Raw genomic sequence first — 20,328 nt, forward strand, 5'->3', positions numbered from 1 at the left:
TCAATTATTGGACTCTTCTGTATTAGTTTCAATTATCAGAACTTTATTGTTAAATAAAAAAATCACTGTAATATATTCTAAAATTTTAATTAGGAAAATTTATTTGATTGTCCAAATACAGTAAAGAATGAATTTAATTCATATTAACATAATTGCTTTTTATTATGTATTAATGACTTAAAAATCCTAACATATATAATAGCTGGCATTTACACTGAAAGAAATAGTCTTTCAGTATTATTCTCAATTAAATATGTTAATTAATAAAAAGTTGCTGAGTAGAAGAATGTAAAATACTAGTTTAAGCTTTATATGAATTATATTTCATCTGAAAGCCCCCAGACCTTATAAATCACAATTTTCTCATCTAGAAAGAAGAGTTCTATTGATACTATTATAATTCTTTATAATTAATTTCCCCATTTTATTCTTTATGATCACTTTTGTTAAGCTCTTAAAAATGAATCAGGCAGAAATATCAAGAAAGCATGTTCATTACTCTGTACCCATCGTATATTTACAAGGGGCAGGAAGATAACTTGATTTCCTTAGAAATTTAGACAGCATAATGGCCTACAACTATTTAGAATTTTGTCTAAGTGCATTAGAAAACGGATAGCTCTGCAGCCTGCCTTTAGTTAGTGTTATGAAGTACAAGGAACACTGTATTGAATTAGATTTATCCTATTTTAAATTCTGGCTTGGCCATTTATTAAGTGTACAGCTTTGAACAAACAATTTAAATTCTTGGAAACTTGGTTTTGTCATTTGTAAAAAAAAAAGAAAGAAAGAAAAAGAAATAAAGAGAGATGATACAATTTAATTTGGAAGAGTGCTGGACTTGGCTTTTAAAGCCTATTTGGATCAGGCCTCTAGTTGAAAAGGGTAACTACTCTGATGCCAAAAATTTCTAAGTTTTAACTTGACATCTGTAACTAGGATCCATGCTTTCCTCCGGGGCAGTGTGATGTAATGGGACAACAGTGGTCTAGACCTCGGCATGCCTTGGTGTGAGCCATTGTTCTGCCCCAGTCATTGCCCCAGTCCTGGGGCCATCAATGGACAAGTCATTTGTGCTGTATGGCATTCGTTTTATGTATAATGTAATAAAAATTTCTCTTGGTTTCAAATTTTATGAACTATACTTGGAATCGGAATTATGAATATGAAGTATTAAAGGGACAGAAAATATTACTCATTTTAGAAAATATTTTGACAATTATGCTTCAATTGAAACAGTATTTCATAGGTAAAATGAAAAACAAAACAAAACATTAAACAACAACAAAACCCCTTAAATTCCACACATTTACTGAGCCTGAATCAAATCTTATTCACTAACAGCTCTTGAAAACTTTCAAAAAGAAAATTAATCATAATAATGTGAGGAAGGCTAATAGAGGTACACCTTGGAAATAGTGTGGGTTTGGTTACAAACTGAAATAAAGTGAATATCGCAGTAAAGGGAGTCAAATAAATTTTTTGGTTTCCTAGTGCATATAAAAGTTATCTTAATACTATACTGTAGTCTATTAAACATGCAATAGCATTATGTCTAAAAAAATGTATATGCCTTAATTAAAAATACTTTCTTGCTAAAAAAAAATGCTAACCATCATCTGAACTTTCAGCGAGTTGTAATCACTGATCATGGATCACCATAACAAACATAATAATGAAAAAGTTCAAAATACTGTGAGAATTACCAAAATGTGACACAGAGACCCAAAATGAGCAAATGCTGTTGGAAAAATTGTGTTGATAGACTTGCTTCATGCAGAGTTGCCATAAACCTTCAATATGTAAAAAAACACAGTATCTGCAAAGTGCAATAAAGTGAAGCACAATGAAATGAGGTATGCTTGAACACTATATTTTTAACTCAGTCATTCTTAATAGAAAAAGATTCCCTTCAGTTAACTGTCAGGGTCTCTTTTTCTTCTTTTGTCTGGTATTTACTGATGTATACTTGTAAAATACCTCACAAACTTTCCTATGTAGACAAGTATCATTTTGTAGTTAGGATACTGTTAATTGCTAATTGTTCTTTAGTTTCCTTAACTTTTTATTTTATTTATAAAATGCTTGCTGAGTATCTATTATGGGTAAAAGGAGAGGTATCATATAGAAGAAATAAAATCTGAGTTGGCTATGAGCCCAGCACCATTTTAGAACAGACTGAATGCTCTCATATATTTAGAATACTGACCTTTAGGGGGCGGAGCAACATGGCTGAGGAGTAGGAGACCTGGATTTCGTCTGGTCTCAGGAATTCAGCTGAATAGGGATCAAACCATTCTGAACACCTATGAACTCAACAGGAGATCGAAGAGAGTAGCAACAACTCTCTGAACAGAGAAGCGACCACTTACTGGAAGGTAGGATGTGCGGAAAAGTGAATCCAAGGCGATATACGGGAGGATAGACGGCGGGGGAGGGGGCCTCCGTCGGCCGCTTCTGGCAAGTGATAGAGCTGCAGAGCACAAAATCGGAACTTTTAGAAGCCGGCTCCACTGAGGGACGTCGCTCCAGTGGCTAAGCAGGAGGTGGAACCCTCACGGGACAGTGTGGTCTCAGGACCCTCGGGGTCACAGAAAAACCAGTGGTGCCTGAGTGCAGCAAAGCTCCCAGGTATTGGAGCGAGGAAGCCGGTGGCAGAGACGGAGCCGAGGCGCGGGCTGTCAGCTCGGGGTTGCCATAAACTGTGATCCGCGGGCCAGTCGGGCCACTGCTCCTCCAGCAGGGACCCCACAAGTGGCAGATCCGGGGAGACTCCCCTCCCTCCCCAGGGAGGAGCAGTGCAGAAGCGCACTGCAGGGGTCTGCTGGGTTAGGAGACTCCACACAGGGTCGAGGGCCAGAGATAGAAATGCTCGGTCACAGGCCGGGTGAGCACGCAGTGCAGCCGGAGACCAGGGAGACGGGAGTGACTGCTTTTCTCTGGGGGCGCACTGAGGAGCGGGGCCCCAAGTTCTCAGCTCCTCCAAGTGGAGATGGGAGGCCACCATTTTCACCCTGGTCCTCCAAAGCTGTATCAGAGTTTGCAGGGAACAAAAGCTCCTGAGAGCAAACCGGAGCAGCTTGCTTAGCCCGGACGGACAAGGGCGGGGCAATTCCGCCTTCAGCAAATACATTTGGGAACCACGGCAACAGGCCCCTCCCCCAGATGATTAGGAAGAACAGCCAGCAAGCCAAGACCAAGTTTACCAATCAAGGAGAATGGGAGAACTCCAGCGCTAGGGGAATACTGCACATAGAAATCATGGCTTTTTTTACCATGATTCATTAGGTTTTCAAAGATAATTTTTTTAACTGTTTTTTTCTTAATTTTTCTTTTTCCCTTTTTCAACCAACATCTTATCAATCCCTTTTTTTAAAAAAACATTTTTTCTTTTTCATTTTTAGAGTCAAATTTTATCCCTTCATAGTAGTTACCCTTATTTTTGGCATATATATATAAATTGTTCTCTCTTAAAATTTTGAGATACAGTTTCTTCTAACAGATCAAAATATACCCTAAATCACTAGTGTATGGCTTTGTTCTAGTCTCCTGCCTGATCACAGTCTCTACCCTTTTTTTTCCTTTCATTTTTCTTTCTCCTTTTCTTTTTAAAAATCTTCTCTTTTTTCAAACAATTTCTTATCTTATCAATCCCTTTTATAAAATCTTTTATAATTTTCATCTTTACAGTCATCTTCCATCCCTTCATTGTATCAACCCTTATTTTGTACATATATAAGTCTTTCCTCCTTTAAAATTTTAGGAGGCACTTTTTTCTAACAGACCAAAATACGCCCGAAATCTAGTGTGTGGCACTGATCTATGCATTAGCCTGATCATATTTGATCATATTCTGTTTTTTTTGTATTGTTCTGTTTTTGTTATCTTTTTCTTTTTGTTTTTTTTTTTCTTTCTTTTCTCTTTCTTTTCCTCTGGTTTCAGGGCTTTTCTGATTTGCTTAGAGTATATTTGCTGGGGACATTGTTAACCTGGTAGCATTTTCTTGTCTCATTCATCTATTCTCCTCTGGACAAAATGACAAGACGAAAAAAATCACCTCAGCAAAAAGAAAAAGAGATAGTACCGTCAGGCAGGGACTTATTCAATACGGACATTAGTACGATGTCGGACCTAGAGTTCAAAATTATGACTTTAAAAATACTAGCTGGGCTTGAAAAAAGTGTGGAAGTAATTAGAGAAACCCCTGCTGGAGAAATAAAAGAACTAAAATCTAACCAAGTCAAAATCAAAAAGGCTATTATTGAGGTGCAATAAAAAATGGGGGCACTAACTGCGAGGATAAATGAAGCAGAAGAGAGAATCAGCGATATAGAAGACCAAATGATGGGAAATAAAGAGGCTGAGAAAAAGAGGGAGAAACAACTACAGGACCAGGAGGGCAGAATTTGAGAGATAAGCGATACGATAAGATGAAAGAACATTAGAATAATTGGGATCCCAGAAGAAGATGAAAGAGAGAGAGGGGCAGAAGGTATTTTGAGCAAATAATATCAGAGAACTTCCCTAATGTGAGGAAGAAAAGAGGCATCAAAATCCAGGAGACACAAAGAGCCCCTCTCAAAATCAATAAAAATAGGTCAACACCCTGACATCTTAGTAAAACTTACGAGTCTCAGAGACAAAGAGAAAATCCTGAAAGCGGCTCGGGGGAAGAGATCTGTAACCTACAATGGTAGAAACATTAGATTGGCAACAGACCAATCCACAGAGACCTGGCAGGCCAGAAAGGACTGGCATGATATCTTCAGAGCACTAAACGAGAAAAATATGCAGCCAAGAATAGTATATCCAGCTAGGCTGTCATTGAAAATCGAAGGAGAGATAAAAAGCTTCCAGGACAAACAAAAACTAAAGGAATTTGCAAACACGAAACCAGCCCTCCAAGAAATATTGAAAGGGGTCCTCTAAGCAAAGAGAGCCTAAGCACAGCATAGATCAGCAAGGAACAGAGACAATATACAGTAACAGTCACCTTACAGGCAATACAATGGCACTAAATTCATACCTTTCAATAGTTACCCTGAATGCAAATGGGCTAAATGCCCAAATCAAAAGACACAGGCTATTAGATTGGATTAAAAAACAAGAACTATCGATATGCTCTCTGCAAGAGACTCATTTTAGCCCCAAAGACACCCCCACATTGAAAGTGAGGGGGTGGAAAACCATTTACCATGCTAATGGACACCAAAAGAAAGCTGGGGTGGCAATCCTTATATCAGACAAACTAGATTTTAAAACAAAGACTTTAGAGATGAGGAAGGACACGATATCCTACTTAAAGGGTCTATCCAACAAGAAGATCTAACAATTGTAAATATCTATGCCCCGAACATGGGAGCAGCCAACTATATAAGGCAATTAATAACAAAAGCGAAGAAACACATCGACAACAATACAATAATAGTGGGGGACTTTAACAACCCCTGACTGAAATGGACAGATCATCTAAGCAAAAGACCAACAAGGAAATAAAGACTTTAAATGACACACTGGACCAAATGGACTTCACAGACATATTCAGAACATTCCATCCCAAAGCAACGGAATACATATTCTTCTCTAATGTCCATGGAACATTTTCCAGAATTGATCACATCCTAGGTCACAAATCAGGTCTCAACCGGTACCAAAAGATTGGGATCATTCCCTGCATATTTTCAGACCACAATGCTTTGAAACTAAAACTCAATCACAAGAGGAAAGTCGGAAAGAACTCAAATACATGGAGGCTAAAAAGCATCCTACTAAAGAATGAATGGGTCAACCAGGAAATTAAAGAAGAATTAAAAAAATTCATGGAAACCAATGAAAATTAAAACACAACTATTCAAAATCTTTGGGATACCGCAAAGGCAGTCCTGAGAGGAAAGTATATAGCAATATAAGCTTTTCTCAAGAAACAAGAAAGGTCAAATACACAACCTATCCGTACACCTAAAGGAGCTGGAGAAGGAACAGCAAAGAGCCTAAACCCAGCAGGAGAAGAGAAATCATAAAGATCAGAGCAGAAATCAATGAACTAGAAACCAAAAGAACAGTAGAACAGATCAACGAAACTAGGAGCTGGTTCTTTGAAAGAATTAATAAATTTGATAAACCCCTGGCCAGACTGATCAAAAAGAAAAGAGAAATGACCCAAATCAACAAACTCATGAACGAAAGAGGAGAGATCACAACCAACACCAAAGAAATACAAACAATTATAAGAACATATTATGAGCAACTCTATGCCAGCAAATGAGATAACCTGGAAGAAATGGGTGCATTCCTAGAGATGTATCAACTACCAAAACTGAACCAGGAAGAAATAGAAAACCTGAACAGACCTATAACCACTAAGGAAATTGAACCAGTCATCAAAAATGTCCCAACAAACAAAAGCCTAGGGCCAGATGGCTTCCCAGGGGAATTCTATCAGACATTTAAAGAAGAATTAATACCTATTCTCCTGAAACTGTTCCAAAAAATGGAAATGGAAGGAAAACTTCCAAAGTCATTTTATGAGGCCAGCATTACCTTGATCCCAAAACCAGACAAAGACCCCATCAAAAAGGAGAATTAAAGACCAATATCCTTGATGAACATGGATGCAAAAATTCTCACCAAAATACTCGCCAATAGGATCCAACAGTACATTAAAAGGATTATTCACCAGGACTAAGTGGGATTTATCCCTGGGCTGCAATGCTGGTTCAACATCCGCAAATCAATCAATGTGATACAATACATTAACAAAAAAAAGAACAAGAATCATATGATCCTCTCAATAGATGCAGAAAAAGCATTTGACAAAGTACAGCATCCTTTCTTGATCAAAACTCTTCAGAGTATAGGGATAGAGGGTACATACCTCAATATCATAAAATCCGTCTATGAAAAACCTACAGCGAATATCATTCTCAATGGGGCAAAGCTGAGAACTTTTCCCCTAAGGTCAGGAACGCAGCAGGGATGTCCACTATCACCACTGCTATTCAACATAGTATTAGAAGTCCTAGCCACAGCAATCAGACAACAAAAAGAAATCAAATGCATCCAAATCGGCTAAGAAGAAGTCAAACTCTCAATCTTTGCAGGTGATATGATACTGTATGTGGAAAGCCCAAAAGACTCCACCCCAAAACTGCTAGAACTCATACAGGAATTCAGGCAAGTGGCAGGATATAAAATCAATGCAGAGAAATCAGTGGCATCCCTATACAACAACAACAAGACAGAAGAGAGACAAATCAAGGAGTCGATCCCATTTAGAATTGCACCCCAAACCATAAGATACCTAGGAATAAATCTAACGAAAGAGGCAAAGGATCTGTACTCAGAAAAGTATAAAATACTCATGAAAGAAATTGAAGAAGACACAAAGAAATGGAGAAACGTTCCATGTTCATGGATTGGAAGAACAAATATTGTGAAGATGTGAATGCTCCCTAGAGCAATCTACACATTCAATGCAATCCCCATCAAAATACCATCCACTTTTTTCAAAGAAATGGAACAAATAATCCTAAAATTTGTATGGAACCAGAAGAGATCCCGAATAGCCAGAGGAATTTGAAAAAGAAAAGGAAAGGTGGCAGCATCACAATTCCGGACTTCCAGCTCTATTACAAAGCTGTCATCATCAAGTCAGTATGGTACTGGCACAAAAACAGACACATATATCAATGGAACAGAATCGAGAGCCCAGAAATGGACCCTCAACTCTATGGTCAACTAATCTTTGACAAAGCAGGAAAGAATGTCCAATGGAAAAAAGACAGTCTCTTCAACAAATGGTTTTGGCAAAATTGGACAGCCATATGCAGAAGAATGAAACTGGACCATTTCCTTACACCACACAGAAAAATAGACTCCAAATGGTTGAAAGACCTAAACGTGAGACAGGAGTCCATCAAAATCCTAATGGAGAACACAGGTAGCAACCTCTTCAACCTCAGCCGCAGCAACTTCTTCCTAGAAACATTGCCAAAGGCAAGGGAAGCAAGGGCAAAAATGAACTATTGGGATTTCATCAAGATAAAAATCTTTTGCAGAGGAAAAGAGACAGTCCACAAAACCAAAAGAGAACCAACAGAATGGGAGAAAATATTTGCAAATGACATATCACATAAAGGGCTAGTATCCAAAATCTATAAAGAACTTATGAAATTCAACACCCAAAGAACAAATGATCCAATCAAGAAATGGGCAGAAGACATGAACAGACATTTTTCTAAAGAAGACATCCAAATGGCCAACAGACACATGAAAAAGTGCTCAACATCGCTCAGCATCAGGGAAATCCAAATCAAAACCTCAATGAGATACCACCTCACACCAGTCAGAATGGCTAAAATTAACAAGTCAGGAAACGACAGATGTTGGCGGGGATGTGGAGAAAGGGGAACCCTCCTACACTGTTGGTGGGAATGCAAGCTGGTGCAACCCCTCTGGAAAACAGTATGGAGGTTCCTCAAACAGTTGAAAATAGAGCTACCATACGATCCAGCAATTGCACTACTGGGTATTTACCCCAAAGATACAAATGTAGGGATCCGAATGGGTACATGCACCCCGATGTTTATAGCAGCAATGTCCACAATAGCCAAACTGTGGAAAGAGCCAAGAAGTCCATCGACAGATGAATGGATAAAGAAGAAGTGGTATAGATACACCATGGAATATTATGCAGCCATCTAAAGGAATGAGATCTTGCCATTTGCAATGATGTGGATGGAACTGGAGGGTGTTATGCTGAGTGAAATAAGTCAATCAGAGAAAGACATGTATCATATGACCTCACTGATATGAGGAATTCTTAATCTCAGTAAACAAAATGAGGGTTGCTGGAGTGGTGGGGGGTGGGAGGGATGGGGTGGCTGGGTGATAGACATTGGGTAGGGTATATGCTATGGTGAGTGCTGTGAATTGTGCAAGACTGTTGAATCACAGATCTGTACTTCTGAAACAAATAATGCAACATATGTTAAGAAAGAAGAAAAAGAAGATAGCAGGAGGGGAAGAATGAAGGGGAGTAAGTTGGAGGGGGAGACGAACCATGAGAGACGAAGGACTCTGAAAAACAAACTGAGGGTTCTAGAGGGGAGGAGAGTGGGGGGATGGGTTAGCCTGGTGATGAGTATTAAAGAGGGCATATTCTGCGTGGAGCACTAGGTGTTATGCACAAACAATGAATCATGGAACACTACATCAGGAACTAATGGTGTAATGTATGGTGATTAACATAACAATAAAAATATTTTTTAAAAAAGAATGAGTATTTAAGTCTATTGAAAGAACTAATCTAAAAATCTCCATTTCAGAAGAGATACTGATTTTTTTTAGAAAAGTTAATAACTTTGATTATAAATTTTATATCACAGAGATTAGTACTCTGAAAATTAATACGTATTTCACCTTTATATTCATTGATATTTTGTAATGTGCCTAAAACCTCACCCTTTCTAAATATCATATCTTCTTCAAATGCAACAATTTCAAAAACACATTTTCATTTTTAAACTACTATTTTTGAAAACTAAAAATGGAGATTCCTGTCTAAAACCATAACACTTTCTTTAAATATCATAGATTTCATCTTACATTATTGGTGTAACATATGCATCATAGGGAGCTATGTTGAAAGTATTTCTCATTCCACATTTAACTTTCCCAATTCAATTAGTGTCAAGAAACAATTTCTACTGAAACTAAAATCCTCAAGCTCGGATAATTAGATCAGGATCTCTCTTATCCTTAGAGACAGTAACATAAATTTAAATATGGGTAATTTCACCTACATCAGAGGTATTATTCGTGATTTAAAACAAATTTGACCCTGGAACATGGCAGATTTAATTTATGCATTTGTATTATGAAGAAGTATGAAACAATCTTGTGGTGGATACATATCAGAATATGATTAAGAAAGTGGTCTGACAGTGTGGTAAAGTGGACATTACGATAAAAAACCCTAATCTGGGAGTCAGAACACATGGATTTTAATCTAACAAACCAATAACTAGTTGTATGACTGAGGAAGTTACCTACTTTCCATAGAAATGCTCTGAAGATCATTTAAAGCAATGAATGTGGAAGTTATTTAAAAACAAAGATATTGGGTAGGTAAAGCATTATCAATGTTTGACAGTCTTTATAAAAAGCAAGAATTATTCAATGATGAAATTTGTAAAGAAATTTCCTTATTTCACTTTGATAATTTCACTTTAATTACAAAGCTAGAAGAAGTCACTATGAAGGTAAAGGGGATCCTACATATAATTTTCCATAGAATTTGACATCAGCAGCTCTATTCATGCCCAGCTTTAGAAAGGGGAGATGGATAATTCATTTGTCCTTGAGAAATAGATCACAGACTTGAGATAAAACTTTATTTTATGGAGTCATAATATTAAGTGACAAACAATACATTTTAATGAAGTAATGAATAATGACTAGTACCAAAATAAAAGTGAACAATCATGTATTTAGCTTGGTGAATATGCTTAAAATGAGCACAATAATGTAATCACTGCCGATATCAAGAAATAAAACATTAGCATCAAATCTAAAGGACCTTTTGTGGCCTCTCATAGTCACTCCTGACTCTTGTGACCCAAGTTAATCACTATTTCGATTACTAAATTCCTGGATTAGAATCATGGAGTATGCACTCTTTGGACTCACTCAACATTATATGTATGAGATATATTCATGTGGGAGAGTTTATTTTTTTTTAACTGATGAGTAGTGGTCCACAATTCTAGTATAATACAGTTCAATCACTTTTATTGGTGGATGCTTGAATGCAACAAAATTTATCTACCTATTGGATAACTTGTTTGTGTCCAATTTGGGGTTATTATGAATAATGCTGCTATGAATATCCTTGTACCTACCTATATTTTGGTATACATATGTACATTTCTTTCAGGAAAATAGCTAGAAGTACTAGCATATGCATAAATTACACTTTAACAGACAGTCCCAGACATTTTTTACAAGTGACTCTACCGACTTACATTGTTGCCATCACTATTATAATTATAGTTACTTTCTGAAGACTAAAAAAAGAAGAAAAAGAAAGTAGAAGGAAGGAGATAGTATGAATAAATGAACTAGGAAAAATGACAAAATAATTATAAGCATAGCTGAGATAAAAATTAATAAAAAATCATGTAGAACAATTATATTCAAATAAGGTTGAAAACTTAGATGAAATAAACACACTCAAATTGATAACTACTGTGATTATGTAAGCAGATGTCTTTATTTTTAGGACATATACACTGATGTATTTAGAGGAATTGGAAAATTATGTATTTAACTTAACTTTCAAATGGCTGATGATGAAGCAATTTGGGGAAAACGTTAGCCACAGTGATGTGGGTAATGGCTAGATGAGGTTCTTTGCAGTACTCTTACAACTTCACTGTAAATCTGCAATTATTTGCATCTAGAAATTTTAGGAAATCTTCATATAATTTGTCACATTGGTAGATTAAACAGTTTCCAAGAGAGCCAGAATAAAAGAATTTTATAAAATTCAAGTTCATTCACGATTTAAAACTCATAGCAAAATTAGAGTAGAAGGGAAGAACGTCAGCCTGAAAAAGAGCATCTTACAAAGAATCTTTTTGTTTTAAAAATTTATTTATTTATTTTTGGGAAAGAGAAAGAGAGAGAGCAGGAGCAGGAGGAGCAGAGGAAGAGGAAAAGAGAATCACAAGCAGATTCTGTGCTGTGTGGAGCCTGACACAGGGCTTGATCTCATGACCCTGAGAGATCATGACCTGAGCTGAAACCAAGTCAGATGCTTAATGACTGAGCCACCCTGGCACCTGCAAAAAATCTTCAAGAAAGATTCTAAGTTTACATCAATTTTTACTGAGTTTTAATTTACATAAAGTGAAATGTTTTCACTTAAAGAGATTTTTCAGTAAGTGCATTTGCTCATGTAACCACAGCCATGATCAAGATATAAAACATTTTCAGCACGTCAAATGATTCCCTTAGTCCTGTTTCAGTCAATTCCAATATTATCATCCAATTTTGCATTACCACCAGCAGAGTTTCAGGTCTCCACACCCTGGCCAATACTTGAGAGGTGTTTATTAAAGAATTGCTAGAATTTAAGTAAGAATGGCTGAATCTGAGGCCTTCTTGCTGGGGTATACCCCCTAATCTTCTTCATGGTCAGCATAGTCATTTAACCAGGGTATAACTGGTTTGATAAAAACCAGCACCCTTGCTGCCAGAATGAATGGAACTGATTTGGAGTGAAGGATTCAAGCTCATGCCTGGTGGTGGTATCTACATGATTAGCAAGTTCATAAAGAAATGAACAGAGAAAACCCCCAGATCCATTGATGTAAGCTAAGTTGGCACACATGCAGATCAGCCAGGAATTTAATAATTAGAATCTGTATATGAGAAAGATAAACTCTCCAAATCTCCCTGGATGACTGAAACACCACACACATTCATAGGAGAAAAAAAAGAGGGCTCAGAAAAAAAGTAAAAGTTCAAGCTGACTTGAGAAACAAAAGAGGGCCCAGAAAAAAAGTAAAAGCTCAAGCTGTACTTTGCACTCCTGTCCCCCACACAAATCCATCTGCAGACAGTAAAAGCCATATTGGGGTCAAGTCTTGAAGCATTACCCATGTCCCAATTATTGGCTTACCACAAAGCCATGTGGGTATGAGAGGATCCCCTATGAAATCAGGATAAAGAATAGGGACATGAACAAGAAAAACAAATCTGAACAGACACATCAGCTATTGTGCATCCAAAAGGATAAAGAGAGTCCAAAGAGTAAGTTTAGAATAGTTAAGAAAAAGAAAAAATTAGGATCTGGAAAAATATTCCTATCAAACGAGGTTACAAGTCACACACACACACACACACACACACACACACCCAGAAAAGTGAGACCCATAATTAGGAAAAAAGAATTCATTACTAATTCATTCTGAGTGTGGCCCATGTTATTTTTAGCAAACAATGACATCAAAGAAGACAATTAGAGAAAACTAAATTTAAGTGGAAAGTAAATATTATCATAGTGCCAACAATTAAAGAATTTCAGTAAAGATATAGACATTTTTAAAGGTGTATATCATATGTAGAATTTAAGAAACAATACAGATGAACATAGAGGAAGGGAAGGAAAAATAAGATGAAAACAGAGAGGGAGGCAAACCATAAGAGACTTAATTCTAGGAAACAAACAGGGTTGCTGGAGGGGATGTAGGTGGGGGGATGTGGTAACTGGAGAATGGGCATGAAGGAGGGCACTTGAAGTAATGAGCACTAGGTTTTATATGTAACTGATGAATCACTAAATTCTACCTCTGAAACTAATAATATAGTATGTGTTAGTTAAATGGAATTTAAATAAAAAACTTAAAAAAAAGAATTCTCTCAAAAATTTCATAGAGAATATTACATTGAGTAGTATAACAGATACTTATGCCCTTAATATTTTGCCATTAATATTTTGGCACATCTACCTAAGTATTTTCTTTTAAATAAATAACACGTCACAGATTTAATTTTTAAAAAAGGTATACATAGAAATTCTGTACTTGAAAATAACAATAAATAAAATAAAATAATTTACTACCTAGGGTCAACCACAGATATGAGCTAGCAGAAGAAGGAATTAGTGAATTTGAAGACAGGTCAATAGAAACCACCTGAACAAAAGAATATAAAGAAAAAATATTGAAGAAAAGTAAAGGAAAATGTACTGTCAGAAAAAACAGTCAATTGAGATTTTTATAAAAAGCAGCACAATGTTTTAAAATGATGACTGAATAGAAACATTCTCAGAAAAAAAAATAAACTGAAAGAATTCATTGCAAGAAGACCTACCTAATGAGAAATACTAAATAAAGGTGGTCCTATAGACAGACAGAAAGGTAAAGAGGAAAGGTGCTAAATGACAAGCACTAAAAGAAATGAAAAACACCTGAAATAACAACTATTTGCGTAAATGTGAAAGATTGTGTTTTTTCTCCTTCTTCTTTCTTCCTTTAAAATCATAAGATTTTGTGAATTACTAATTATAATACTGTATTTATATATGTATATGTATTTATATGTTTACATTTTACATGTAATTTATGATATATTATATTTATATATTGCCCAGCAGGTGGAGCCATGCTGGAATAAAGTTGTTTTGTTTTACTTGAATTAAACTAATATTACCTTTAACTTAATAGTGATAACTTAAGATAAATATTTTAAGGTCTATATACTATACTAGTATAGTGTATATATATATACACTACTAAAAATAAATTAACAGAAGTGAAATGGTGCCCTAAAATGTACCTGTTTAACACAAAAGAAGTCAGTATCACAAGACATATTTAATTGCTATGACTGGGGGTTTGCAGTTGGCTTACACTTGGCAGAGGCCAATAATATTGCTAAACATCCTCCATCACAGAATAGCCTCCCACTTGGACAATAGTCTAGCCCAAGATGGCAGTAATGCTGAGGCTGAGAAACCCCACCATGAACAAGTAAGATTTATCCTAAGAACTAATTTTAGTTTAACATCTTTAAACTCTAGTGTTGGCTAAGAGTGTTAGAGGTTATGAAGCTGTTTCACTTCCTCAAAACTAAAACTATTTATTGTGTCCATACACAGTGAGTTTGAGTAACATAGATTAATGAGAGCTCAAGGCAAGTAGATCATTCCATGTCACATAGTTTACATGCAGATGAGAGTTTATTTTTGCCAAGTCCTTTTAATTAGATGTTTTTGCTTCCTAAAATGGGGCAGATCATTAAACTGGCTTTTGAAAAATGTAGAGGCTCTGGTATTTCAAAGCAATGAGCACTGTGACACCCAAATTATTTTTAACAATTTGTGACCTTTTGTCATTTCTGTTCTGTCTCCTTAAAATGCTGGGAGATGGGCCTAATGTTCATGGATGCCAAGTACCTCATTTAGCATGACAGAAAATTGGTAGGAAACGAGTAAAAGTTCAAGCTAAAATGACTCATCTGTGAACCCAAGTTTCTAAGGGAGACTTATCTCCATGGAAACAAGAGAGATCACAGTCCCCCATGTGTGGGGCACTACCAGGGTAGAGAGGAATGAGGTGTGTGGGAGAGCAAGCAAATAGAGGACAGAGTCCCAGAGTAGTGATCCTGCAGGAGAAAACAAGCTGCTTCTACTCTTGCCATGGCCAAGCCTAGTCTGAATGCTATTTACCTTTTGCCTGAAGAGAACTTCAGATATCAACTGTTGTGATCATCAGTGACTGGCTTCAACTTAGTCTTCAGCAGTTTTCTTAAACTCTTTATACATAGTGGTATCTCATACCAGGTGCTACGGACTAAATGTTTAAGCCCCCTGCCCCATCCCCACCAAATTCTTATGTCAAAATCCTTACCCACTGTGATGGTATTAGGAGACAGGGCCTTTGGGAGGTGATTAGTTCATGAAGGGTAAAGCTATCATGAATGGGATTAGCGCCCTTATGAAAGAGACCCCACAGAACTCTCTTGCCCCTTCAACTATGTGAAGACACACCCAGAAGATGGCCATCTGCAAACTAGAGTGCTGGTTTTCACCAAGAACCTGGCTATGCTGGTTCTGGTCAACAACCTTGATCTTACATTTCCAGACTCCAGAACTGAGGGAAATAACTTTTTGTTGTTTCTAAGCTTCCTAGTCTATGGAATTCTGTTACAGCAGCTGAAACTGACTCAGATATTAGGTTAATAGTTTCTAGCTGTTTTCAGAAAATATGAGAACCTCTCTTCACCACCAAGCATTTTCTCAGCCCTCCACAAAACAAGAGCTATACTTCATTACCTTATGGTTAAGAACACATGACAAATGGTAACTGAAGCCCAAGGCAACTAGCTCAGGGGTAGAGCTGTCTATTGAGATTATCATATGTTTGTTCTTTATTCTGCTAACAGGAACATTAAGAGTATAATATTATATAATATTATATATAATATAATAATCAATATAATACTATCCTTACATTCCTGTGATAAAGCTAACTTGGACCAATGTTAACTGCTACTTAGTAAAAAAAAAATTTAGAAACATAAAATGGATGAAATACTTTTACAAATAAACTTAAAGTTACTGAAATTCAGTCAGAATGTTTCATATGTTTTATATAGTGCTTGATTCTATTTGCTGAAGTTTTATAGAGATTTTTTGCTTCTATGTTCATGAGGACAATTGGTCTGTAGATTCATTTTCTTATAATACATTTGTCTTGTATTGGTATCAGGGTAATTTTGGCCTCATAAAATGATCCAAAGGGAATATTTCAGATTTCTCAAAATGGCTTCCAACTCACTGGTAATTTGTCCTGCAAAATAAAGCTCACTTCTATTGATTCCCTTCTTTCAGAGACTATAGTTCTGCAGAGTCTGGTGTGCAATGTCTGAAAACAACAGTTTCATATATTTAGTCCAGGGTCTTAGTTGTTTAGAGAAGGAAAGTAAATCCAGTCACAGATATCTGTCATGGCCTGAAGTGGAGGTCGGGTAAAATAGTTGAATCTGCTATTAATACTTTTCAATGTGAGCAGTCTAGAAATGTATTTTTGTGCTTCAGTTTTTATTGTCTGGAAGTTTCATATAATGACTGTAGCAAACGTCCATTTCCCTTGTTTTTTACATCGTAGTGTGGTTAATCTGATCCCCATATTTCAACACCCACATTTCTTTATTTCAAGGTGTTCTCTCTTTACCTCTCAGGTGGCATTAAGCACTGACCCCATCCACTTCAGAAAGGAAAAACTCATGGGACTTGGTATAAAAGTCCCTCAGCTCTATTACCTCTCTGGTGAGAGATCTCTGAGCTATGTGTTATTTTCCTCTTCTTTTCCTGTATCACTTCTTCACTTCCTTGCCACAGTTAACTAGACTCATCTCCTAAAGAGATTACTTACACAAAGCATACTACCATTCTCAGGGTCTGATTCTGAGTAATTCCGGATAAATCAATGAGAAATTAGAAAATTTTACTTGTTTTCCCGGAATGCAAACAAATCCAAGTTCAGTATAAAAAAACTGACATAAGAGGGGTGGAGCAAGATGACGGAGGAGTAGGAGACCTGGATTTTGTCTGGTCTCAGGAATTCAGCTAGGGATCAAACCATTCTGAACACCTACGAACTCAACAGGAGATCGAAGAAAAGAATAGCAACAACTCTCTGAGGAGAAAAGCGATCACTTTCTGGAAGGTGGGACGTGCGGAGAAGTGAATCTGAGGGATATTCGGGAGGATAGATGGCGGGGGAGGGGGCCTCCATCGGCTGCTTCTGGCAGGTGATAGAGCCGCGGAGCACAAAATCGGGACTTTTAGAAGTCTGCTCTGCTGCGGGACGTCGCTCCAGTGGCTAAGGGGGGGGTGGAACCCGAGCAGGACAGTGTGCTCTCAGGACCCTCGGGGTCACAGAAAGACCGGGGGTGCCTGAGTGTGGCAGAGCTCCAAGGTATCAGAGCGGGGAAGCCAGCTACAGAGACGGAGCAAAGGCACGGGCTCTCAGCTTGGGGTTGCCATAAACTGTGATCCGCAGGACAGGTGGGCCACTGCTCTTCCAACAGAGACTCAAAAAACGACAGATCCGGGGAGATTCCCCTTCCTCCCCCAGGAGGAGTGGTGCAGGAGAGCACAGCAGGGATCTGCTGGGTTTGGAGACTCCACACAGGGTCGGGTGCCAGAGATAGAAATGCTCGGTCACAGGCCAGGTGAGCACGGAGTGTGGCTGGAGCCCAGGGAGACGGGAGTGATTGACTGCTTTTCTCTGGGGGTGCACTGAGGAGCAGGGCCCCGAGTTCTCGGCTCCTCCGGGGTGGAGATTGGGAGGCCGCCATTCTCACTCTCGTCCTCCAAAGCTGTACAGAAAGCTTGCGGGGAACAAAAGCTCCCGAGAGCAAACCCGAGCAGATGACTTAGCCCAGCCCCAGGAAGGGCGGGGCAATTCTGCCTCCAGCAAAGAAATTTGGGAACCTCGGCAACAGGCTCCTCCCCCAGAAGATCAGCACACGAACTGCCAGCCAAGACCAAGTTTACCGATCAATGAGAATGGCAGAACTCCAGCGCTAGGGGAATACTGCACATAGAATCCATGGCTTTTTTACCATGACTCTTTAGTCTTTCAAAGTTAATTTTTTTAACTGTCTTTTTTTTTTTAATTTTTCTTTTTCCCTTTTTCAACCAACATCTTATCAATCCCTTTCTTAAAAAACATTTTTATTTTTCATTTTTAGAGACCTATTCTATCCCTTCATAGGAGGTACCCTTATTTTTGGTATATGTATGTATATATATATATACGTATATATATATACATATACTTATATATATATATATATAAGTTGTTCTTATATACTTATATACTTGTTCTTATATATACTTATATATATATATATAAGTTGTTCTCTCTTTAAAATTTTGAGATATAGTTTCTTCTAACAGATCAAAATATACCCTAATTCTCTAGTGTATGGCTTTGTTCTAGTCTCCTGCCTGATCACATTCTCTCCCTTTATTTTTGTTTGTAAAACCTCTTCTTTCTTTTTTCAAACAACTTATCTTATCAATTCCTTTTACAAAATTTTTTATAATTTTCATCTTTAGTCATATTCCATCCCTTCATCGTATCAACCCTTATTTTGTACATATATAAGTTTTTCTTTCTTTAAAAATTTTAGGAGGCACTTTCTTCTAACAGACCAAAATACAACCAAAATCGAGTGTGTGGCACTGATCTATGCAGCAGCCTGATCATACTTGATCATATTCTGTTTTCTTTTGTTTTGTTCTGTTTTTGTTTGTTTTTATCTTTTTCTTTTTTTTTTCCTCTTTCTTTTTTCTTTCTTTCCCTTTCTTTTCCCCTGGTTTCAGGTCGTTTCTGATTTGTTTAGAGTATATATTGTGGGGACATTGTTATCTGATGGCATTTTGTTGTCTCATTCATCTATTATCTTCTGGACAAAATGACAAGATGGAAAAAAATCAACTCAACAAAAAGAACAAGAGGTAGTACTGTCTGCCAGGGACCTACTCAATAAGGACATTAGTACGATGTCAGACCTAGAGTTCAGAATCATGATTTTAAAGATACTAGCTGGGCTTGAAAAAAGCATGGAAGTTATTAGAGAAACCCTTTCTGGAGAAATAAAAGAACTAAAATCTAACCAAGTCGAAATAAAAAAGTCTATTAAGGACATGCAATCAAAAATGGGGGCACTAACTGCTAGAATAAATGAGGCAGAAGAGAGAATCAGTGATATAGAAGACCAAATGATGGAAAATAAAGAAGCTGAGAAAGAGAGATAAACAACTATTGGATCACGAGGGCAGAATTCAAGAGATAAGTGATACCATAAGATGAAACATTAGAATAATTGGGATCCCAGAAGAAGAAGAAAGAGAGAGAGGGGCAGAAGGTATATTAGAGCAAATTATAACAGAGAACTTCCCTAATGTGGGGAAGGAAACAGGCATCAAAATCCAGGAGGCATAGAGAACCCCTCTCAAAATCAATAAAAATAGGTCAACACTCCGACATCTAATAGTAAAACTTACGAGTCTCAGAGACAAAGAGAAAATCCTGAAAGCAGATCGAGAGAAGAGATATGTAACCTATATTGGTAGAAACTTTAGACTGGCAACAGACCTATCCACAGACACCTGGCAGAAAGGACTGGCATGATATATTCAGAGCACTAAATGAGAAAAATATGCAGCCAAGAATACTATATCCAACTAGGCTGTCATTAAAACTAGGAGAGATAAAAAGCTTCCAGGACAAAAAAAAACTAAAGGAATTTGCAAACACGAAACCAGCCCTCCAAGAAAGATTGAGAGGGGTCCTCTGAGCAAAGAGGGAGGCTAAAGCAGCATAGATCAGAAAGGAACACAGACAATATACAGTAACAGTCACCTAACAGGCAATACAATGGCACTAAATTCATATCTTTCAATAGTTACCCTGAATATAAATGGGCTAAATGCCCCAATCAAAAGACACAGGTTATCAGATTGGATTAAAAAAAAGACCCATCCATATGCTGTCTGCAAGAGACTCATTTTAGACCCAACATTGAATGTGAGGGGTGGAAAACCATTTACCATGCTAATGGACACCAAAAGAAACCTGGGGTGGCAATCCTTATATCGAACAAATTAGATTTTAAACCAAAGACTGTAATAAGAGATGAGGAAGGACACTATATCCTACTTAAAGGGTCTATCCAACAAGAAAATCTAACAATTGTAAATATCTATGCCCCGAACATGGGAGCAGCCAACTATATAAGGCAATT

The 20,328-nt window shown here is 37.2% G+C and overlaps 1 long non-coding RNA gene across 1 annotated transcript in view; it reads right to left on the reverse strand.

Annotated features, from left to right (window-relative positions):
• The window catches only part of LOC141373681 (uncharacterized), a 714,213-nt gene that overhangs the window by 272,127 nt on the left and 421,758 nt on the right, over nt 1-20,328 (reverse strand). Inside the window, exon 2 of the long non-coding RNA XR_012379927.1 lies at nt 18,791-18,950. This is a non-coding gene — a long non-coding RNA (uncharacterized lncRNA). The remainder of the gene's footprint in view (nt 1-18,790; nt 18,951-20,328) is intronic.

This window comes from Callorhinus ursinus, unplaced genomic scaffold (assembly GCF_003265705.2).
Source record: "Callorhinus ursinus isolate GAN/ISIS: 27379988/994484 unplaced genomic scaffold, GSC_fseal_2.0 scaffold11, whole genome shotgun sequence".
NCBI lineage: Eukaryota > Metazoa > Chordata > Mammalia > Carnivora > Otariidae > Callorhinus > Callorhinus ursinus.